This window comes from Festucalex cinctus, chromosome 12, assembly GCF_051991245.1.
Source record: "Festucalex cinctus isolate MCC-2025b chromosome 12, RoL_Fcin_1.0, whole genome shotgun sequence".
NCBI classification, from domain to species: Eukaryota; Metazoa; Chordata; class Actinopteri; order Syngnathiformes; family Syngnathidae; genus Festucalex; species Festucalex cinctus.
In genome coordinates, this window is record NC_135422.1 from 10064850 (window position 1) to 10090658 (window position 25809).

The window sequence follows — 25809 nt, forward strand, 5'->3', positions numbered from 1 at the left end:
ATATGGAAGCTCGGAGCAGAAGATGGCGAGAGAGGAGGGGAGCCGCGGATATATACTTTTAAAGACGTTGTTTTCTTGTGCTGCTCTCTTGCTGGATGATGAGTTTCTTTCTGATTCTTTCTCAATTTATGGCTAGAGCGATGACTAGAAAACGATATGGGGAAACGGGGAAGCTCATTTTGAACTCTAGTGTAGTATTCTTATGTGATTGCCGCTCCAAGTTGAAGTTTACTGTCAACGTAAACAAAGATAAAATTTTACAGAGTGTATTTAACAAAACCACACAACTTTGCTTTGTGAAAATATGTTAGCCTTATGCTAATTCATAATGGCGAAGACTCGGGATGTTCGATACCACTTTTTTTCAGACCGATACCGATACTCAGACCCTCAGTACTCACCGATATCGATACCAATTGCCGATACCAGTAGTACATTTTGACAAATAAAAAAAATCACTAAAAGATGTTTTTAAACAAATATATTTCCTTTAATTTTGACAAAAAAAACAGCACAGTCACTCTTCAATAGTCTTAACGCTCAAAATAAAACACAAAAATGCTCTTTTAGTTTAAGATTCACAATTTTGAAGTATTTCCAAACCGGAGAAGTTTTGGTGAAAAACTGCTGCAAGCTAGCGCCAGTTACAGGCAAGGAGGACTCACTTAACGTCTTCCTCCTCTGCCATCGGTCGCTTGTACTCGTCTGCGTCACGAGTACTCGAGTACTTGAAAAAAGGCTGGTATCGGCCCGATACCGATACCTGGTATCGGTACTCGCCCATCCCTAGGGAAGACCATAGATGGGCTAAATACACTAGCATCAATTTTACGTTAGTTAGTAGGGATGTCCCGATCACATTTTTTTGCACCTGATTTTGAGGATCTGCCGATACCGAGTCCTGATCCGATTCATCGGCAAAGTATTGAGGGGAAAAAAAGTGCTTCCAATTTTTATTTTTTTTTATTTTTTAACAAAACCATCCCAATAATTTTGGGGGGCTGTCATCAGAAGTGCACAAAATATCAACTAAAAAGAAATCAAATGTTTTGTTTAGCAATATGTTTACCTCTGGATGGTTTTGTTGCTTTGTAGCCCTTAAAATAAAAATAAAAACAAAAACAAAATTGCCAAAAATGAAAACCCCGATCATTTTCTTCCAATACCGATCATCTGAAAATGACATGATCAGGACTTGGTTTCCGATCACGTGATCGGGATCGCGACATCCCTAGTAGTTAGTAAACCTTTAATTGACAACATACAGTAAATCGTAGCAATTTTATGTTTTCACTCACAATGAATTTGTGATTCCCTCTTAATTCATATCTCGAGTGGTGACGAGCAAACAATGAGGAAACAGGAATACAATTTTAACTTGCAGTATACTATACTTTATTCATGTATTTTTAAAGTAATATAATACAGTTTTTATATAACAACGTATTGTTTTCATTCACATTGAATTTCTGATTGACCCTTAATATTTGGCTCACATATAATGCAATTCATATACTGTATTTTCAGAATTTGTCACCCACACTGGCTTTCTGATTCCCTTTGAATTCATGGCTCAAGCGGCGACTAGAAAATTACCGAGCAAACGGAAGGGCTGATATCATTATATTGTTAAGTATCCTTCGATTAAGTCATGATACAGTTACGTTTACAGCTGTGTGTGCGTGCGTGTTCTATCAGGCACGGATTTATGTGTGCACATCTCTGTCAGTCGTTCCTAGCGGCCCTGCGGAGAGTCTGGGGACGGGCGGGGGGGGGCCCTGAGGAACTCCGTTTGATTGTTTAAAGCCCCGCTTAATTGGCGCTTTGTCTGCACGCTCCTAAATGAGGCGGGACGCCCACGGCGGCGAGGAGGGGGTTCCCGCGGAGACCGCGGGCCGTTTGACAGGCCCCGTGGTGGGCGGGTGGGCGCAACCCCCCCAATAGCAGCCCCCCCACTCCAAACTGCCAGGCAGCATCATGACAGCGGCCCGTGCCGCACCAACCTTGGCCAATTAAAACTCGGCTGTCATGACCAGACAGAAGAGCAACACTGTGTGACTGTGCGTGTGCGTTTGTGTATGTGTGTGCGTGTGCGAAGCTCACTTAATGTCGATACTTAAAATATACAGTAAGAACTGTATACTGCAAGTAAAAATTAGCTTCCTGTTTCGACAGTTTTCTAATCGCCTCTCGAGCTACAAATTAAGATGGAAGCATTCCTTTCTGATCCCGGTCAAGCCATAAAATAAGATAAAGGGTTTCAAAATTAATTTTTAAAAAATGGGCTCTTTAATTTTCTTACTTTTGTTTAAGCTGCAAACTAAGAAGGAAGAAGGAAATTAAATGTGAAAAAACTTAAAACAGTACACTTCAGATCTGAAATGGTCTCCCATTTGAACGTAGATTTCTAGTCACCGCTCGAGCCCTGAAATACGAAAAATTTGAAAGTCAACATGTGTGGTCGTGCGTCAAATATAAGAACAGAAAACTGGAATGGAATCAGAAATTCAGCTTTAATGATCATACTAATACTGCTGGATCAGGAGACTACAAGTCAAAATGGGCCTCCTATTTCTCCTTCTTGTTCTAGTCAGCACTCGAGCCATAAGATAAGAGGGAATCAGAAATTCAGTTTGAATGACCTTACTCTACTGTCAGAACAATAGACTGCAGGTCAGAGTGAGTCTCCTGGTTCTCTTTAGTTTTCTAGTCGGCGCTCGAGCCATCAAATACGAATGAATTAGAAATTCAACATGTGCGATGATAATCCATGCACAAAAACAGCATGCTGCAGGTCAAAATGGCTCCCCTGTTTCTCCTTCGTTTTCTAGGCGCACTTGAGCCATACCATAAGTGGGACTCAGAAATTCAACTTGAGTGACCATACTTCTACTGTCTGAACAGCATACGTACTGCAGGTCAAAATGGGTCTCTTGTTTCTCCTTGGTGTTCTATTCACCGCTCGAGCCATAAAATAAGAAAGACTCAGAAATGCAACACGAGTGACAATACTTCTACTATCAGAACAGTAGACTTCAGGCCAAAATGGCTCTCCTATTTCTCTTTAGTTTCCTAGTCAGCCCTTGAGCCATAAATAAAAAGGAGAATCAAAATTCAACGTGTGTTACAATACTTAAAATACAAGAATAGTACACTGCAGGTTGCAATGGTCCTCCTGTTTCCATTATAGTTTTCTATTCACTGTATGAGCCATAAAGTGTGTGTATGCGTGCGTGTGCGAGTGCTTTGAGAACTCAAGTGCCAAGATCGGGTAACATGCAGACAGATTTGTAATTGGCAGTAATCACTTAGGACAAGCCCTTACGTGGCGTGTTATCCGCTTGTGACTGTAGGCCAAAGTCAATACTCATAGTCAAGTCATGAAAAGGGGCTCCCAGGACGTCGCTCCACTTCCCCTCACAAACATTTCTTTTTCTTACCTGTTCTGCTCTTTTTTTCTTCTTTTTGTCTTATATTTGTCTATACACATTGTCTTCTTTGACCTTTTTCCCTACTGCTTTGCTTATATTTAAGAAAATGTACTGTACATCCCTGCCAACGCTAAACATCCTGTTTTGTTGTTACAATTAGCATGACACGATAACATTAGCATCAAAACTAGCATTAGTATGTTAACACAAGATTGCAGTTGATTTTTTTTGGAAATATCGATGTGTTAGCACAATATGACCGCTTAATTCCCAGGCGGGAGACAATACATTCTACCTGCTTAAACGGAATACATATTTTGTCTTTAAAAATATTTTGTTTACAAGTGCAAAACAGGTATTGTGAGAAGGGATTACCCTGGAATGACAGCAACAAGTTAAACCGCCCTTTGGCAGGTTCCAGATTTGTAATCCGAGATTCCGGCGCCGGCCACAGATTCAGTTTAATCTTGGCCCGAGGCAACGCGCGGTTATTGAAAACTTTTCGCTCCGTTGTAACCATTTGGAGGGCTCACCTCGCAGATATGAAGACTGTCGGACAAAAAGGGATCGCCTTACCTTTGGGGTTCGTTATTATTGGGTCGTCTTTGCTGGACGTGTTTCGTGCAGTGAACAATGTAACGCAGGTGCAGTGACAATATACCTTTGGGCTAGTCAGGATTTTTCTGATCACTTGATTGACAGACATTTTCTGTGGTGCAAAGTTAGAAAGTCAACTTCAGAACTAGCTTATCAAGCTTGATGTGTCTTTCTGAGGGACTAAAATGCAACATTTTATACGCTCGGTAATCTCTAAACAGGTGGCTCTCAAACTTTTTACAGCAAATATTAATAATTTTACCATGTGAACAATTAAATCAGTCTTTTGCGTACCACGAGAGGGAACCCGAATACCATTCATAGTATTTTGGATTTTTGCTCTAATGCAGCAAAATGCATGTTATTTCTGCATCTCGCTTTTGATTGTAATGAAATAATAATAATAATAATAATAATAATAATAATAATACAGAACTATGTGTAAAATAAAAAAATATATATATATATTTTAGTTTTTAAACAAGATTTTTTTAATCTATAAAAAAAGTATTTCAAATATATCAAAATGTATGTAATTTACATTATATTGTAATAAAGGGCTGCACAACATATCGGGAAAAAAAAATATCGATATTGCGATATTGGCTCATGCAATATGCACATCACAATGACATGCAATAAGTGTCATATGAAATTTTATGCTTTTATCTGAATTTGACCAATCGGCCGCTAACTAAAATGTGCACTGCCATCCAATAGTTGAACATTATCGAGTAGTCATTACAATTAATTAACTAAGATTAAATACATGTTAAATATCGCAATAATATCGATATCGCTATATTCAGCAACTATAACGAATATCACATGATTGTCCAATATCATACAGCCCTATTGTAATAGGTGTAAAATGTATGAAAATATTTTGAAATAGATTTTAAACCCATTAAAGTAGATTATAAAATACATGTATTTTCTTTTCACCCAAATGAAAACAACGTATATGTATTGTGTATGTCACCAAACCGCATTACAGTACTCAACGAAATTCTGCTTGCTTCATGACCGTCTTCTTCGTTATTTATTTTGTATTTATCATGCAAGTATGCCCCCTGGTGGTCAAAGTGTGCATACCCATAGGAGCAGAACTGTGCAAATCATTACGCGATGATGATGTTGTGTCATCATTGTCATCATGATGGCTGATGTCGTGCATCGGGAAGTGGATGCACTGAAAAGTGGCTTCTTCTTCTTCCTTCGTTCTCAGTGGGGTCATTTTTTTCCTCTTCGTCTTCTTCTTCTGGGAGCTGGCCCACATCCAGAAAGGCTCCACAAAAGCTCCGCAGCTGCCTCAACAGTGCTTAAATACAGCATATGCTGCCCAAGTACCATTGTTTCACCACTAAACATCCACTTTTTTGTTTTTTTTTCCACACAAGAAGAGGCTATTTAATGTCACTTCCTTTTGGTGTCGCTACAATGAAAACTAGGCTGCGAGAATGAGCGATGAGCATGTGTTATTATTTTTTTTTTTCTTTTAGTGTTATTTTCTCACTAATTATGGCAGTGATGACATTTTGATTCGCAGCCTGCGAGTTTGTGAAACAACACCATCTGTGTGCTTTCCTCTCATTAGCCTAATAGACGCAAAACGTGCTCCGCAACAAGCTGTTCACGTCCTATTTTGAGACTTTTCACCCCTACTGAAAAGTGCACTTTTGCACTTTGCATCAATATGTGAGAAATATTTTTTTTTTTGGAAAATCCTGATGTGTCTTTTTTTTTTTTTTTTTTTTTAACCCCCCGTCATTTTAAAACAAAGGACACAGGTTCGAGTCCAGGCAGTTTGCATGTTCTCCCTGTGCCCGTGTGGGTCTTCTCCGGGTACTCCGGTCTCCTCCCACATTCCAAAGACATGCATGGCAGGTTAATTGGGCATTGAGATAGGCTCCAGCACCCCTCACGACCTTTGTGAGGAATAAGCGGTCAAGAAAATGGATGGATGGATTTTAAAACATTACAGAAAAACTAAAAATAAACATGCAGTACAACATGTGCATGTATCAATGATGAAGAACAACAGATGTTATTATTTGTTGCAATAAACATGATCACAGGCCAATAAAATAGCTTTGATGAACCCCAAAAACACTGAACGGCAACCCGTTTTTGGTCCCCCACTCTCTATTTGAGAAACCCTTGCATTCATGTCACAGAAAATTACTAAATGTTTTTTTTAAGTAATGTTATCTGTTCTATCAACTGGAAAATATAAGAGGTAAAATGAAATAAATATAAAATTAACAATTGAGATTTTTTTTCAGGGCCATATGAAACGACACACATTTGGGGGGGAAAAAATACAAGTAATTTGAAATTAATTAATAAATATTTCCCTTTTTTTGCATTAATTTTACTTTTTTTAACATATGCTTCTAATGTAAAAAAAATAAAGATATAAACAAATATGTAATCAATTCACACCTTGCAGGCCCTTTAAAATATACAAAAATAAGCAAAATTAAACAAAGATTTTTTTTTAAATTAATTACTTTTTTTTGTGATTTATTTCAATTTTAATTCATACCCAACTAAAGTTCAGATGTTCTTGTTGGCTACTAGGTAGTTTCAAATTCATATTTTGTCTTGGTCTTGTTTTTTGTATATCAGTAAAAAAAAAAAAAAGTCATTTGAACTGGAATGTGTCGAATTTTTATATGCACTGTAGTGTGATGAGGTGACAACAAGGACACTTTTTACATATTTTGCCAAGAAATCGCGATGAGAGGGCAACTGCAATTATATGATGTTGAACCTGCTGCACACCTCGCAGACAATGTCACCATCATCATGCAAACATCACATCATCTCCTCCATCCCCTCGCTTCAGTCAAGCCTTAAAAACAGTGACACGAACCAACGCAAGTTAATTTGCCTCCCTCGGAACGCGTTACAATCAGCGGAAAGGTTAATGTTTCTGCTAATTCATAAATGCGGGGATGGCTGTCAGAGGAGGGGAAGGGAGGGGTTGAATTTTGAAAGGCCCTGACACTATAAATTAAGCCTGTCACGTCGTCTCATCGCAGCGCCGGAGGATCAGGAGACGCCACCGTCTATGATGTCAGACAGGCGGGAGGGAGGGAAGCCAAAACAGCCCTGAGGGACAGACCTCCAACGCCAAAACACGGGAATGCCGGGAAACGGGACGGGGCTTTTGGAAAAAGGTAGCCTGGCCACGTGAGCGGAAGTTGATGTTGCTGTTTGATGAGACTTGAAGCTGATTCAGTCACACTTGGAAAGGGATTGTTGTTGTCTTGTTTTCATAATGCAATGCATCATGGGATCATGGCAGCCATTTTGGTGTTATTTGATGATATTTGTCGACAGCGTGTTTTTGTTAGGGCCTGACTGATAGGCGATTTTTGGAAGCCAATACTGATATCTGGCAACAAAACCAATTAATTGGGCAGATCAGTTAAAAAAAATAAGTAATGAATAAAATTATTTTTGGTCCCTTAACACTATATGAATTACAGGCATTTTATTGTCCTTTAGTATTTAACGTATTAACAGAGAGAAAAATTGAGGGTATTTTTTTGCTATTTTTTTTCTTTTGCAGTAACGTAATAACGTGAAAAAAAAAACAAAAAACTATTGTGAAAAATTTTATTATTTTTGCTGATTTTAACAGAGCTAATCTTGCCTGATTAAATCAGAATCTGGTCATTGAATTGGGCCATGTTTTTTTTCCTTTTTTAATTTTTTTTTAATTTATTTATTTTTTATATATTTATTTAAGATTTACATTAGATTTTTGGAAGTCAATACTGATATCTGGCAACAAAACCAATTAATTGGGCAGATCAGTTAAAAAAAATAAGTAATGAATAAAATTATTTTTGGTCCCTTAACACTATATGAATTACAGGCATTTTATTGTCCTTTAGTATTTAACGTATTAACAGAGAGAAAAATTTAGGGTATTTTTTTGCCATTTATTTTCTTTTGCAGTAACGTAATAACGCGAAAAAAAAAAACAACTATTGTGAAAAATTTTATTATTTTTGCTGATTTTAACAGAGCTAATCTTGCCTGATTAAATCAGAAGCTGGTCATTGAATTGGGCCATGTTTTTTTTCCTTTTTTAATTTTTTTTTAATTTATTTATTTATTATATATTTATTTAAGATTTACATTAGACTTTTGGAAGTCAATACTGATATCTGGCAACAAAACCAATTAATTGGGCAGATCAGTTAAAAAAAAAAAGTAATGAATAAAATTATTTTTGGTCCCTTAACACTATATGAATTACAGGCATTTTATTGACCTTTAGTATTTAACGTATGAACAGAGAGAAAAATTGAGGGCATTTTTTTGCCATTTTTTTTTTTCTTTTGCTGTAACGTAATAACGTGAAAAAAAAAAAACTATTGTGAAAATTTTGATTAATAATATACTAATATACTAATATTGCCTGATTAAATCAGAGGCTAATTATTGAATTGGGCCATGTTTTTTTTTCCTTTTTTTTTATTTTTTTTTTATTTTTATTTTTTTTATATATATTTATTTAAGATTCCAGGTAAGGCAAATGTGAGCAAATTCTCATTTACTTTGCCGACCTGGCAGCAAACAGCATTACATTCATTTATTCAGGACGCACAACAGTAACTGCTACAAATTCCTTCAGATCCTTTTGTTTTGCTAGGTTAGCTGGGCTTGAATATTTCTTCATAAGAGGAGTTTTGTTTGTTTGTTTTCTTGCTACCTTCCCTCATATATGTAACCTGGCAATAGCCAGATTGATTTGTGATTGACTCAAGGGAGTTCTCACATGATCAATCTGGGACTGCTCCACGGTGATTTGTGGAACAACCTGGACAATACTTTGAGCTGATTGGATGATGCAGCATCTTGTACACGTTTGTTTTGACCAGTCACAGCAATGGATGAAGATGTCATCTTCGGCCTCATCTTAGGGGAAAAAAATAAATAAATAAAAGCATGAACACCTTTACCAGATAAAAAAAAAACATGCACAAAGTGCCTCTTGCGCTTCAACATTCAACAAGGAAACAGTGAGTACCAGTAATTCTGCGAGAACAGAATTAATTGCAGCGTCCATTTGTCTATGCTAGGTTTGTTTGTTTCCCCCAGCATCAGCGCCTCCTAGTTTCGTCCCGCCCTAAACAATGTCTGATTGGTCCGACCTGAAAAAGGTCAGTTTGCGAATGTATCAGCGGGAGCAGTACAAGATGGGTTCTCATAATATTTGTGAACAAATACCGCAAAAATTCAATTTGCTGGCAAGGTAATCATATATGGCTCAAACGTAACACTGGAGATTTCTGTCACAAAACTTTTAATGTTGCCAGTTTAGCCAGGATTGTATGTATTGTTGTCAAAGTGAATACTTGCCAAAAAGTCCTGCATTTGTTTCTCTTCGTGAGAAAAAGACGACTTCTTGCCACCAGACATATGAAGGATACAGATACAGCCACTACTTGCCAGCAATTCCTGTGGCTTGATTTAATGTTTGAGCCGATAATTGGATGTTTTTCTTCGCAACAAAAGAGTTTCAGTCACCCCAAATCGGATACAAAATTAGACTAATTACAGTAGGTTGTTGTAACCGCCACTACTTGCTATAAATTCCTGCATCTTTTATTTTTCCTTGCAACTTCACACAAAAGCTCTGACATATGAAGAAAATGGAATTTGGGTGGGTTTTATGGTTTTAAAAAAAAACAAAAAAAAAAAAAAAAACACAACAACTGTGGTGAACTGTTGTCCTGTGTAGCACGTAGTCGGTACTTGTCAGACATTCCTATAGTTCGTGTAATGTTGCCACTGAAAACAAATTAAAAACAACACCTCCGTCTCGCCACCATGCCCGTAGCCCAGACAAATGAAGAATATTAGATTTGTTTATATTTTCGGTAATTGTTTGACTTTTGGTATAACTTCCGACATAATTGTCTGATCCCATTAAGACAATGACGCTATCTGCATTCTGTCTACGAGCCACAATTATACTCAGCTTGTTCCTGCAAGCATGCTCCGTGAAAGCTTCCTTTAAGTTGGCATCAACACCAAGTAGTTATTTTCTTAATCTCTTTCACTTCCTGCTCTCCCTCCACCTGTCAACTCGCTCTCGCCGCATGACTTCACAACAAGAGACAGAAATATACGGCGCTCGCGTGCCATTTTTCTCTTGTTATGCCATCACTTTTTAATCCGCACCTACTGTACGTTTAATGATTTCTTCTTCCACGACAAATTGGAACAGAGCGACCTTGGTGGAGGTAATTGACATTGTTTGGTTGGTCCGAGGCTTGGATTAGCACGACTTTTCCTGTCTTTTAAAGCAGCGGCAAAAAAAATAAAAATAAATAAGTGAGTGGATGAGTGTGGGCGAGCATCATTACCTGCAGCCTGTCAGGACCGGGCCTAATGGCGCCTCACCTGGCAGACCTCTCAGACTCAACAGCAGACATGCAGCACAAGATGCGTGTAGCTGGAAACGCCTGACGGGAAAAGATAATTAACAGCAAACTTGTTTTTCAGCGCAGTGACAGGTGAGGTATCAAATGTGTTGAGGGAAGGAAAGCGTCACGTCACGTGCAGGTTGCAAAACCACAGGGCGCTGATTGCAATTTCCATTTTTTAATAGTCAGCATTCATATGCAGCAAGAATACAAACCATTGAAGGACAGCAATTAAAGTACAAATTGGCCTCATGCATATATGTGCATTTAATTTTTATACTTTATGAACATGATGGACAATGTCATAATCAAATGAGTAAAAATAAAAAGTTGCAATTTTATATAGAAGAAAATATTTTTATTACAAATTAATCCTATATAATATTTCTTTCAAAACTATCTGTCATTGGTTAAGAATGAATTTTGAATATGAATATGAATTTTATGTATCAAATGTACTAAGTAGCATTGGTTATCAGTGATTACTCAAGAGTTGAATACTGGAAAAAAGTGACATTGAATGTCCCTTGTCTTAGTAGTGTGATAGAAATAAACTCCCTTTAAAAATTCCAACTCTCAAACTTTTTTTCTTTACTTAAACAAATAAAAATAATTTTAGAAAATAAAGTAATAAGGTCACAGTTGTAGTTTTATGACATTTTTTTATGAGACACGACAAGACTAATATACTTATTTTAATACATTTTATTTATTTACTTCTTAAATAATAATAATAATAATAATAATCATAATAATAATAATAATAATGTATTTTTAAGGAAAACATGATTACAAAAATAAAAATAAATGAACATTAAAATTACAGTAAAAGAGCTGTAACTGATTTTTTTTTTTACTAGAATAAATATAATATAAATAAAATAAAATGTAGTGTAATCTACTTTAATACTTTTAAATACTAGTAATACTTTTGCATGATTAAAGACGTAATATTTCAAGCAAAAGAAATAAACGTGATTGTAATATAATTAGAGATGAAAAATGGAATCAACATATTGTCACATCGTCACTTCATTTAAAAAAAAAAAAGAGCATGTGTGTGTGTAATAGGGCTGCACACTGTATAAAAAAAATATTCATATTGTGATATTGAACTATGCAAAATGCATATCGCAAAGACATCCAATGAGTTTCATATGGAATTTTATGCTTTTATCTGAATTTGACCAGTCAGCCGTTACCTAAAATGTGCACCGCCGTCCGATAGTTGATCATTATCGAGAGGTAATTACATTCAATTAGCTAAGAATATATTTAATTTGCTTATTTTGTTGCATGAAAAAAAAAGATTCTTTCATTAGCTAATAAAAATGTCATTTCTTTAGGTACATGTTAAATATTGCAATAATATCAACATCGCTATATTCAGCAATTATGTCGCATATCACATGATTTTCCAATATTGTGCAGCTCTATCACAGTGTACACACACTGGCCTTGAGTGTTGGGATGCCTGACCAAGGTCACACAGACACATGTGGAATCACAAGACGTATGAGGAAACTGCGAAGGTCACATGATGTGAATGATAACAAAGTGTATTGATGCAGTTAAAAGAGCGTATACGTGCCTTATAAACTATGAGGAAAGATAAAAGAGGCAGGTGCGACGGAAAAACAGGAGCGTGGTTGGTGCATGGGGGGGGTTGGCAATAGATGACCTTTCCACAGAAAGCCCCCTTCGCACGCCGTCTTGGGCCAAGGTACGCTTTTATTTATAGAAGGTATTTATAGAAGTCATTTTCCCGAGGTTATCCTGCGCAAAATGCCACTTCTCATTACCGGCCCGGTCCGGCCTGTGCCTCATTTTACGGCTGGATGAGCCCAGGCGGCGGGCGGGGGACCCGGCGCGCAGCCCAGGGTCACCCATTAAATCCTCAGTGTCCGAGTCGACGAGCGGTAGTGGTTGTTCCGCACTGGGCGGGGCCGCGGGTACGCGAGGTGGTCAGGTGCGGGTGCACATGCTTGCGTTCCATTATGTGCCGGAGGTGATTTATCACGCTGGCTGACCGTTAGTGTGCCGTGTGAAGTACAGTGCTGCCTTGCCAAACGAGTGGCCTGACCCGGCTTATATTTTTCATTATAGTTTGTTTTTTTATTTCATTTTGCAAGTTAATTGAATGTTAAATATAAATTTATACAAATAAATAAATTAATTAATAAATAATAATAAATAATAATAAATAAATACAAATGTAAAAATATTTATTAAGGATTAAATGCAAAACACTGAACTTAAAAGTTAGGCACAACTGAGCTGTAATTAGGTTGTGTTTTTTTTCTGTATTAATATACAGTATAGTAATAATAAAAATTATAGTAGTTTGGTATGTTTCATTATAGTTTGTTTTTATTTCATTTTGCAAGTTAACTGAATGTTAAATATAAAGTTTATATAAATAAATTAATTAATTAATAATAAATAATAATAATTAAATAAATAAGTAAACCAATAAAGAAATAAAAATTCAAAAATATTTATTAAAGATTAAATGCAAAAAAACTGAACTTAAAAGTTATATACAACTGCGCTGTAATTAGGTTGTATTTTTTTCCCCCGGTATTAATATATAGGATTAATATATATTATAATAGTTTGGGATTTTTCATTATAGTTTGTTTTTTATTTCATTTTGCAAGTTAACTGTATGTTAAATATAAAGTTTATATAAATAAATAAATTAATAATAATAATAATAATAATAATAATAATAATAATAATAATAATAAATACATAAATAAATAAGTAAATAAATAAAAAATAAAAAATATTTATTAATGATTAAATGCAAAAAATCAACTTAAAAGTTATATACAACTACGCTGTCATTAGGTTGTACTTTTTTTTTCCTTATTAATATATAGGATTAATATATATTGTAATAGTTTGGGATTGTTCATTATAGTTTGTGTTTTATTTAATTTTGCAAGTTAACTGAATGTTAAATATAAAGTTTATCTAAATAAATTGATTAATTAATAAATAAAAATACATAATAGATAAATAAATACAAATTAAAAATATTTATTAGGATTAAATGCAAAAAAAATTTATTTGTAATTAGGTTGTATTTTTTTTCTGTATTAATCCATGCTAACGTCTATTTCTATAGTGTCTCGACAATAAAGTAAATAAAATGTAAATACTTTATAAACAGGCAATGCTTGAAATAACATTTTAACACCTGTCAAAGAAATGTAAAGTGTAAGTGTAACCACTGCATACTTTTTCCATCAAGTCAAAACCAATCTGTCATATGGTTGTTCCTCGTTAGATCTTCCCTGACATTGACGCTCCCTGCAGGCCGCGTTGCTACTTAATCTTCACTTAGCCGCCATTTCCCTGCCTGTGGGCGACCTAAACTGATTAGCCGAGACCAGCTGACCTCCCCGAACGCATTCAATATCACTTATTGATCAATTTCCCTATTGATCGCTGCCACCCTCGCCGGATCAAGGGCGAACGCTCGCATCGATTCATCCTGATTAGGCCGGACAAAATCTTGACAAATAAGTGTAGACGCGGCCCACAAGCAGGATATGACAAGGTAGGATTAGATTTGACGAGAGCTATAAGTGGAATTGATACAGCTAGGACTGCAGAGAGCGCTCGCTAATCAAGTAACACGCTATGCTAATTTGGTCACGCTTGCCCTTTAAATGCATTGAGGTTACGAGCAGTCGATAGAGTTGACCCGAGCAGCCTTTAGATTGCATGCAGATAAGATTCGTTTTCACCTTATGGCTTGGACGATAACGTGTTCTTTGACGTTTTTCAATAAATAATAAAGACAAAATTCATGTTTTTTTATCAGTGAAGGTTAGTAAGAACCCAACTGAGGATTGTTGAAATTTGTTGGAGGTCTGTGATAGATTGAGTGCCTTCAATGTACATCTTATTTATGTATTTATTTATTTATTTGGGGGTGGGGCGGGGGGAGATATCCGACAACGATAGGCAGTTAAGTTTGCTAAAGTTGATGTATATCAACACTATCCTAAGTCATGCCCTGGCGTTGCGCTCTCTTGCTAGCTTAGCTTTAAAAAATGTAATAATGAAATTAAAAAAAGATTCATCCGTTACTGTCACACTCACTTAATCTTTATTTATTTTTCATACACATTTCCAACAATAAACACGTCACACGCACACTCAATCATTGCTTAGCAATGTGTTGAAGAGTTGGAGGGACCTAGCTATGCTAGGCTAAGCTAGCTAACTTGCGCTGCGCAAGTTTAACCGGGCGATTTAGTGGAAGGGGCTTTGCTCTCGTAAAGTAGTGATGGGATTTAAAGTTAGCTTGTTAAAGCTAATTTAATTTAAAAAAAAAAGTACCATAACATGAGTGACACAAAGTGTCATTTGTAAAATGAATACACAACAGGGTATAATCAACGGACATCATAGAGTACGTTCTAGCTAGCAATGGTAGGACATACTGTATAACATTAGCTGATAGGTAAGTAGATAAAAAACATGTTTACTTTAGTAGTATGTGCTGTCACGTTCACATAGTGCTCAAATTCCTGTGTGAAAGTTTTCTCGCCAAAACATGGGCATTTTTTAAATTTATTTATTTATTTTTGTGTATTCCTCCATGTCAACTATATCCCATTGACTGAGTGCGTGCGTCTACAACAATTGACCATGCTGTATACATGGACTGTGAACAAACATGGCACAAATATGGTTTTAGAATATTTAATTGAGCTTTTTTTTGTGGTCAACTTTAGCGAAGTTAGCTAATTTTCCCCAAGCAGCCTTTTACATTGTAACGTCTCATTCTTTCACCGTCAAACTTCTATTAATTTGCTGTTTTTAAGGAAGCCATTTAAGTGGTTCAATCGACGTCTAAACACACATTTCTTCCATCAGTCGTCAGGCGCCGCATACGGCACACGCACGGTCATTCGCGACGTGCACGTCCCGAGTACGTTCATTTCCAGTACGCGTAAAAAGCACAAGAAACCATTTTGGTGCTGTCAAAAGTTGTTCCTTTTTTTTGTGTGTGAGACTTTCACCGTCGACGTTTATGCGCACTGACACTTTGGGTCCGCTATTGTGCTTTTAAGAGCTCGGCGGGGCACTCAGCATCACACACTGTCAACTAAGACCAAAACATACCTGTCACACGCTGGCCCGCCAAGGCTGCACTTAGACGTTCTCCGTTCGTTTCACGTCAGCCACTTGTTGATCGCATAGTCACATTTTTTTTTTAAGCTAAAATGTCTCGCTGTTTTGTTACTCTAAAGTTGAGTTTGTATTCAAACTACATCAGGATGAGAGTACATCTGTACGAGCCAAGCGATTGTAAAAAGAAAATGATTATTTTGAAAAGATGATAATCCGAACGGGCGGCACGGTGCGTGAGTGGTTAGCACGTTGGCCTCCCGGTTCTGAGGACTCGGGTTCGAGTCCAGGCTCTGGCCTTCCTGGGTGGAATTTGCATGATCTCCCCGTGCCCGCGTGGGTCGTGCAGGTACTCTCCGGTCACCTCCCGCATTCCAAAGACATGCATGGCAAGTTAATTGGGCGCTCCGAATTGTTCCTCGGTGTGCTTGTGAGTTTGGATGGTTGTTCGTATCTGTGTGCCCTGCGATTGGCTGGCAACCAGTCCACGGTGTCCCCCGCCTACTACCCCAAAGCCAGCTGAGATAGGCTCCAGCACCCCCCACGACCCTTGTGAGGAATAAGCGGTCAAGAACATGGATGGATGGATGGATAATCCTAACGACTGCCGCAAACATAATACAACACTGAAACATCACAACTAAAAGCTGTTTTTTCACTTTCAATTCGAAATGTTGTCCAGCTTTTAAATAAACACCCGTGAATTAAAAATGTTATTTATCAGATTCATCGACTAATCAGAAAAAAAAAATAATGGACAAGTTTATTAAACTAATCCTTAGTTAAGAAAATTGAATTTAAATGTAGTGTTTTGAGGTCTGCATAATCAGGCCAATTAATGGAGCCCAGGTTTCAAAACAAACATGGTGAAGCAGCATGTAGCTGTTTTGCTGCACACAAATGGAATAAGGTGTCAATGACAGCAAAGGGATCAATAAAGTCAAGTCTAAGTCTCAGTCATCCCCAAATGCTTTTAAATAAATGTTCTAATTCCTTTAATTAAAGTATTTTAAACATTCTTTAAATCAATTTTACTATAAGGTCTTGAGTCATTTCTGAAAGTCATTTCTTTGCTTTTAGCTTTTGTTTAGATGTTGTGCTTTTGGTTGCGTGAAGCACATTGAGTTGCCCTGTCTATAAAATGTGCTATAGAAATAAAGTTGTCATTTCTTGACTTAAGAGAAAGAAAAAATAATTTCTACTGTTTTCGTTCACTGGTTAGCATTATGACATGTTGCCCTCCTGTTGGGTTTGTTTCTCAACAATGTTCATGGGACAATGTTTAATCCTAAAAAAAAAATCACATTATGCTATGCAATGATAAAATTATTTAAAAAGTGAAAATTAAAAAAGAAAGGCCAGCAGACAAAAGATGAAGATGATTTATTTATTTATTTTTACCCTAGATTTTCCTTACAAGTCAATTTGACCCACAATATAGTCAGAAGTTTTTGTTTTGTTTTTTTTGTTTTTTTTTAAATGTTCAAGTTGTCTCTGACTTCCAATTAAAACCTTCCAGTTCAAACCGGTTCAAAGCAGTTTCAGCCGCGCTGGTCATCGCATCCATATTCAAAAGCTGAACAATCTTTACATTGCGGTGTCACTTCACCCTTTTCCCTTCCCTCACCGTAAACAAATGAGCCCGCCGGCGGGGTCACAGTTCAAGCCTGACACGGGAAGACGCGGCGTGACAGGCTTAGGCCACTTGGGCTCCGGAGCAGATGTTGGCGGCGGCGTGATTATTGCCACGGCGAGCGAGGAACAGAAGATGCTGGTAATTAGCCGGGCTCCCCCGGGACGGTGGTGACACGCGGCCGCCACTCCTGGAGATCACAGGGGCGCCATTAATGCGGCGCTAACGGTTGTTAAGAGGACGGCTAATAAAGATACACGGAAACGGATCAACTTGAAAAGATTGCATCTTAAGGTGTTAGTTTGCCCCAAATTACATTTCTGATTTGGGTGAAACCTTAAATTTTGATTTGATCCCAATGTATTGTATTACATTTGCCAAGGTGAAAAAAAATCTGCGTTAACACAAGACTATACACTCACTTAGTACAGTAGGCTTGTGATTAAGGCCACTTTTCAAATCTGATGGGAATATCCTGATCTTACGTCACACTTGGAACTCAATTTATACACATCTTTCTCTTAAGTAAGGCAATGTGAGGCCAAGATTTCATGGGAATATAGAGCTGCACAGTAATGGAACGGGAGTCGCAATCAGTGCACAAATCCTCGGGAGACTATAGAAGCCAGCTGCACGTTTTTCCTTATATCCCCAATTGGCCCAAGTTTGCCATGACAAGAGCACCGTGTATAGCCGCACTCATGAGAGGGTTAAGAAATACCTTTGTTGCATGTTTATTACATAGTTATTATGCATTTATTACAACATATATAGTTTTCTGTCTTTTTTACCAATTTAATCTTGGAGGAGATGGAGGACAGCAAGAAAAGAGAGCACTGTAAAGTGGACACTGTAGTGTTCATAGCTAACCATGTTAGCATGTGTGTTTTATTTTTGGGCATTTGTCCGCATTTCCTCCAAATGGATTATGATAGAAGAAAGTGATGCGGCAGAGTGGGGACTGGAGTGCAATACCAGAGTAAAGTATGTTAATTTTTTTGTTATTTGTTCACATTTTTTCCTTAAAGACACTTACGGCAGAAAGAGAACAGAGCACTGCAGAAAAATTCATAATTTGCATTTGCATCAGCGAATAACACAAAAAAAAATGCTTTGATCAAAGACAGTCAAAAAGTGGCACATTTAAGCAGGTCGGAAACTTTAAAAGCTGTTTTTATGCAGTTTTCTTTTTATTTAAAAGGCAATATTTGGCATCTGTGACATTAACGAGCATTATGAGGGAGGAGGGTGGCTGATTCATAAATATGCATGCAGATATTAGTGAGGTGTTAACAGTAAGCACCTGTCTACTTAGCCATGACAGGAAGTCTATGAGTGACTTTCGAGCCCCCCACCCTCCCATGGAGCCACATGTGTCCCGCTTTACTTAGCATACTGACACTGACAACCTGCACGAGGGGAAGCAGGGGGGTATTTTTTGGGGAGCTGTCAGCCACGCAGCCATGGTGAAAGCTCAAGGTTGCCCAATTGTATGCCTGGCTAGAAATACTAGAATATTCCCGCATTAATAATGCATTATGGTATAAGAAACAAGGGGGATTGAGTATCATATGCTAGAATAGATACCAAATCCAAAATACAAATGTAGATTCATATTTTTTTTTTATATATGTTTTAACATAATATTTTTAATAGTTTTTTGTACATGTTTATTTTAACAGTTTAGCAATGGCCAAAAAAAAAAGAATCTTAATAAATCAAAGGATGTGCTGCCAAATATAAACTGGATATAGTTGACTGCAATATATATATATACATATCTATATTTATATATATTAGGGGTGTGCCAAAAAAAATCGATTTATAAAAGAATCGAGATTCTCAGTTATTAATCGAATCGATATTAATATCCAAAAATCGATTTTATTTAAATTAGAAATGAAGAAGAAGGGGAAAAGGCAGTTGTAGCCCCCATTGTGTTTTTGTGGAAAAAGGCACTTACAATACAAAATTAATAAATGTTTAAACAAAAAAAAACAAAAAACAAAAGACACTTTAATGTCTCTATTTGTCATTTTGTCTTGCAAAGCAGACTGGAGTAGATCATGACAATGTTGTGCATATCTGTAAATTGAAGCAGAAATTTGTCAATCAAATAATTTTGAAACGAAAATCTTTTAAATCGAGAATCGAAAATCGATTCTGAAACGAATCATAGACCCAAAAATCATAATCGCACTATGCTGTGTTCGTAAATGTAAAGGACGACCGTATGTATTTGATCATGCAGGCTGCTCCATGTAATCCGAAATGTTTCAGACATGTCCCTCATTTTTTTGCAAATAAACTAGAAAGACAGCAACCATTCCCCAGTGTTTAGTCCAGTAACGTACAAATAGTAAGGAAACATTTTAGCATCCAAAGTGACACATCATTTGTATGATATGGTAAGAAGCGACTGATAACACAAACAGCTGTTCTACGTCAGGCCATGCAGACTGTATCGCAAACGTCACCAGACAGATGCGGGACGTAGTTGTTTACCGCCGTATTACTTCCCCTCCTGCCCTTCTCCTTGTCCTCCCATCACCTGTTTGCCACTACAGGAGACAGGCGGCTTCCTACCACTTGGTGGAAGAAAAAAAAAAAGAATGGAGGTGGGTGGGTAGCAGGCTTGCGTGGCGGGTCAGAACCCAACAAGCTGTGCTGGGACGCACTGTGCTGCTCGCCCGTCCTGTTCTCCTCGTCTGTGCCAGCGCCAGGTGGCGGTTGGCTGCGCGCTCGCCTGAAAATGTCACTCGGCGCAGTGAAGTTTACTTACCAAACACGAGGACACCTGCCCTTGTCACGGATGACTTCTGCCTTAGAATAACTTTGGTGACTCGAGCCACAAATCGATGACACTTAAAAAACGTGAGGATTTACCATAATTGCCTCCTGTTCGGTTGTTGGTTTCTTAGCACGATAACAAAACTTTGCGAGTGACGTCACCGTGACTGTAGAATGTGAGAGTGAGTGATTTTCTATGGATGGATGGATCAACGAATATATGGGTAAACAAAGCCTATTATTTAAAAAAAAAAAAAAAAAAAAAAGTACTGTCTTGGTACCCCAACTGAAACAACAGAAATTTGCATTGCAAACATAACCAAACTTTCAAACACACCACTTGACCATATTTTCCCCCTACAAATTCTCCTATCCACTTTGTTGTTGAGCTTTTGTTTTTATTTTTTTCTCTAAAAGACAAGAGACAAATCTCTTGGTACCAGTCAGAACCATTGAGACCTGACCATGGCAGACTTACGGCTAACCTTCATGTTCAATCAATAACTCTCTTTCTTTGGAGTTCTTCGGCTTGCCGACACATAGCTGGATGATGAAATGGATCAAGCCTGTTGCTTTGCGTCAGTTTAGTATGAACTTGATTGCTTTGGAAACTACAGGAACAGAAGACACTCGCCTAAAGGAGCTTAGTCCCTTTTGGGGAATTGAACCACGTCTTCTTGATTGGCTGAGCTACTGTCCACCCTACAAAGTGCTAGACAGAGGCACGACAGGTTTTTCCATTGTCAATTTAGCATCTATTTTTCTATAGCGCTTCATTACGGTCATGGTTGACTTATGGTACACTCTCGCCATCAGCCAATTAAGAATGTTCAGTCAACCTAGGGAAGCCAAAGTACTCAGAGAAAAGCCCAAAGCCCAGATTCAAACTTCAAACTTCAGAACTGTAAGCGAGGCGTGCTAACTACTCGTCCACTGTGCTGGTTTTCATGGTACGTAAACATGGTCTCTGTTAGGGATGTAACGATATCCAAACATCACGATACGATATTATTACGATATGAAGGTCACGATACGATAATTATCATGATATTGTGGGAGTGTTGGCGATATTTAAAAAAGATCACAATAAAAAATAAAAAAAAAGCACAATATTGTGCTTTTGTACATAACAGCAATGCATATAAATCATCTACAATCTCTAATAACAATATTGAGGCACATTGATCGCTTCACAAGCAAATTGGGTTCCCCTTCATCTGACAATTAGCATACATTTTAAACATAGAAGGCCTAAACATCCCTAATGAAAATTAAATTGCACTAATAAACTAGCCACTAGAGGGTGCTAGAACTGCAGCGTGTGGGTACAGCCAAGACAGTAGAAGAGCAGGAAACATTTTGGACAGACTAGGCCATCTTCCGCATCTGGCAGAAAAGCGACGGGATGTCAGTGATTTTTCTGGCATCCATTAAATAGTTGAACTGAGACTAGTTTTGCAGTCTTCTAGTAGTTACTGTTACAAGTAGTATTATATTGTGGGCATTAAAGAAAGAAAGTTGCCAGAAGTTTTCACTTGCTAGGGTTTTCTCTGAAGGTACTCAGGTTGATAAAGTTGTTTATTGCTAGGAACTTGCATATTGTGCCTATGATGACGAGAAACCAGTCCATGGTATGCTAAGCCCAAAGTCAACTGGAAGAGGCTCGGCTCACCCATGACCTTGAACAGCCATAACTGTTGTATAGTTGGTATGTTTTTTTTTTCTCTGTCATCTCCTGAGGTAAACCTGGACCAACCATTGCCCTGATAGTGTTTGAGGGCCTGTTGACCGTGTGGTTCCATCAGTGCAGGCTGGTGTTCCGATTCTCTTTCATGCAAGTAAAAAAGTTCCCCCTCCCCTTCTCCTGTCAGCTATTCGAATCCCAACAAAACATACCTTCACCCTGGAAGATGGATGAACCCTGGCTGCCCTGACATAGGTCAATGACTTCCCTTCCCATGTCAACCGAGAAGTAAACACCAGCGCACAGGCGGCTATTCGGGGCTCCGTGTCTGGACCCGTGCACTCTGCTGTGAAGCTCAAGATCTCTATCTGAGAGGAAAGAAAGAGCACAAGGTCCCATCCCCCCTCTTTCTTACTCGCCCATCGACTCCCTCCTGCGTGCTCTGTCCTCTTACCTTCATTACGCATTTTTTTGTTTATGCTTGGGTGCAACTGTGGCTGCTCCTGATGGTTTGAGGTCAGGCATGACTGGCCACGGGTTACTCTGAATAAATACACACGGACTAGCCAGGAAGGAGCGGGTAGGCTGCGCTCGCCGCCGAATCGCCCTTGATTAATCAGCTGGCAGATTCAGGGTGACTTTTTGTGTACAGTCCCCCTCCCACCGCCACACCACCACAAGCCATTCCTTCCCCCTCCGACGCCGGCATAGGTGATGGAATCGGGTCGGCGCGGACATGGAAATTGAGGCGGCTGAGCAGATGGAGCATTTCCACCACGCGGTTTGTCGCAAATGCACAAATGCAATTGCAGGCAAACTACGAGAACCACTACCCCAGCTTGTGATCCGGAGCCGAAGTGACAGAAAGTCCTATTTTCTAGGCTCTCAGCCAAAGAACACATGGCCGGTTGTCACACTCGGTGGAGCCGTGAGTGAAAAGCTACGCGGCGGTGAGACTGCTTGACTTTTAAATGCTTTTAGTTACACTGTACACTCCGGTTGAGCGCTTCTTTTGCAATAGATTCTTCCGTCGCCCTCCTCAATCTCGCTTCCATCAACATGCTTCTGCCCCAGCACCACCATCATCGCCACCTTAGTGATGGTGCTGCACTCTCACCTGTCAGCTCCACTCAAGCATGGATCAGTAGAGCCTCAGCTGGACCATGCAGACCTTCCTCACAACCTTTGACCCGTTCTGGCTCCACCGTCTCTAGCCCATCACCCTACCCCACGCACACCCTCATTTGCCTCCCTGGGCCTCGCCTTCAGGCTGTGCCGTCCCAGCATCCTGCCCCTTTCGCCCCCCTCGACCTCCCTGCTCCACATGCAGGCAACCGACCAACCTGGCCCTAGCTCACCCTCGCACCCCCAGCACTTCCCTCACCCCCAGCGCGAACGGACCTATCCTCGGGCAAGGTGTGCCCCCATGTGGCATGCCTGTCCAGAATACAGGTTGGCCCGCTCTGATCGCCGCGATAGACTCCTTGCCAAACCTGCTGCCCTGAGGGGATGCAGAGGGAGAGAAGAAAAAGAGATTTGCCGATAGCGTATATCGAGCAGACAGCAGTTGATGAGTGAAGGGAAGAGGACTGTAGAAGAAGAGGGAAAATATAAAACAGAAGAGCAGTGATGGGGATGAAGTTTTGCCCTAAGGCAGGGATGAGGCAATGAGTAGCCCTCAAAAACAAGTAGGCAGTTGGAGACCACCACAGGCACTTCTAGAGGGAAGAACATGGGGGCATTTCAGGTGTGTGTCAAACACTAAGAGGCATGCTCCCTGTGACCGGCTGACCATTTGATACAATGTGCTCCTTCCTTTTGTATTGTTTTCGTATTTCCTTTGTTCTTTTTGCCTTCCTAAGGTTGTCTTAGTAAATGAATTTAAAAGGACAAAAGTGCATTAAACCTCCACCAAGGCCCAAACTAAGACAATACGAACAAAATGGATGAATGGGGGATCTTTTAGAATCACTTGATTGAGAAATAATGTCAGACAATCATGTCCATAGGTGACAATAATATGCCAAATATGTAAACTAGCCAACTGACCAATAACTTGATCGAATGAACTAACTAATGGACTAACTCCCTAGCTAACTAAGTAAACAACAACCAGTGTAATTTAGTTGTGACCCACTACTTTCTGGGCTGATTAACCAGTTAAATGCCACCTAACCAGCAAAACAACCAACAAACTAATTTCTAATATAGCTTGATACATACTTACATGCCGACCGTCCGAACAAACAGATTAATATCTGGAAGACCACCCGACCAAATGGACTAACTAACGAACTAACTAACTAACTAACTAACTAACTAACTAACTAACTAACTAACTAACTAACTAACTAACTAACTAACTAACTAACTGACCAGGCAAATGAAACTGATGACCAACTAGCTCATCCTTCTTAGTTTGTATCAACCAAGGCTATGTGCAAATGTTTTACAACATACAACAAACAACTAACTGAAATCTTTTTGTTGTAAATAATTCCTCCCTGCATTTCTCCCTGTGGTGGTTGGCCGTCATCCCTCTCAGTGTGGATGATCTCCTCCTGGGTGCCTTTCCTCACAAGGTTCTTCTGTGCCCCACCATGTTGTGGTTTGCGTGTGTGTTTGTGGGTACGATCATGGGAAATGGGTTTTTCTTCTTATTGTATTATAGATGTTTTAATTGTTCAGCACCTTGAGTTGCATTTGAATGGGTGAAAGGTGCTATATAAATAGAGTTTGATTGATTTATTAATTGAAATATTGAACAGGTTTAATATTTCAGATTGTTGGCCTGACACATTTCGGATCCTATTATCGGGACAAATTCGCTCATGCTGAACACACCTCAGACCATGGGCTAGTCTTATACGATAATCCTGTAAGACGTAAGATATTCTTGGTTGGGAAGGGACAAAATCCAGATGAAAACACCCCGATTGCCTTTATCAATGGCATAACTTAATTACTAACTCACCAACCAACTGTGTCCATTGTTGGATCTCAGTCCATCGGATTCCACATGTTGCCAGACACCAGTCCAACCGCCGACAAACCGGCTCGATCTCACGTTGGCAAAGAGCGTCCGAGTTTCAAGCGTCATTAAGTCTTCAGCCGCTCGGTGAGATTGCCCAGCTGTCAGTGAACGCGGCTGCGCTTCCCGGTTGCAGACATTGTAATCAGACCTTCAATAATCATACTCCCCGAAAATGGAAAGCGCCGGGGGCCCACGCCACGGAGCTCTAATGTGGGGGCGGCACGGGCAGATGGAAGCTTCCATTAAACATACGCCATCTCCAAGCAGAAGAGGAAGACATTAGAGGATGTAGGAAGGCTTTGTGGACATTTCGTGTCAATGCAGGAAATTGATACTTGATAGCATTTGAGGCCCAACACATGTTGCTTGATGACCAGAAGGCATTTTGAAGATCTGAGCAATTTACCATAAGCAGGCCAAAACTTTAGTGAATACATGGAGGTTCTCAGGTTTTTGTTTGCAACAGTAAATATCACTGCTGACCTGACATTAAATGTTATTTTGTTTTTCTTGTTATCACATTCAACAAGCATAAATTATGAACCTGTCCGCCACTAGACAAACAGAGGTATGGACATATTGACAGAAGGCTAGTAGCAGTTACAGTAGTCCTTATGACCTTTTGCTACAATTTCCTACTAAATGTGTGCATTGAAAATGTCACTTTCTACCATGAAGCATTTCTTCTCCATCAAGCGTTCCTGTATACCCTCCCTGCTCAAAAGCGACGTTGTTCATGGAGCTAGCTCTGTCGCGACACACATCTCTCGCCGCTAATTCATCACATGCTAATGGCGGAGACAAGCGAGTGGACAAATAACGACGCGTCAGTCATATCGCAAAGAGACTGCCTAATGAGGCCAGCCGCAAAAATGGATCTGACATTGTTTGCGCCACTAGCGGGTCAGACTGTGTGCACTTTCTAATCAGACCTTAATTTCAAAAAAGCCTCTCTGCTAACTGTAAATCATCCCCCGGGCGACTCTTTGTCAACACCCCCCCACTGTGATTGTCCCATGTCTGGATCATAAATCTGC

The 25809-nt window shown here is 39.0% G+C and overlaps 1 long non-coding RNA gene across 2 annotated transcripts in view; it reads left to right on the top strand.

Annotated features, from left to right (window-relative positions):
• The window catches only part of LOC144032059 (uncharacterized), a 122251-nt gene that overhangs the window by 79415 nt on the left and 17027 nt on the right, over window positions 1–25809 (top strand). The window contains exon 4 of one of the 2 annotated variants that reach the window (XR_013287675.1): window positions 7076–7213. This is a non-coding gene — a long non-coding RNA (uncharacterized LOC144032059). Of the gene's footprint in view, window positions 1–7075; window positions 7402–25809 lie in introns of those variants that run through there. The other variant, XR_013287674.1, reaches the window with a different exon arrangement.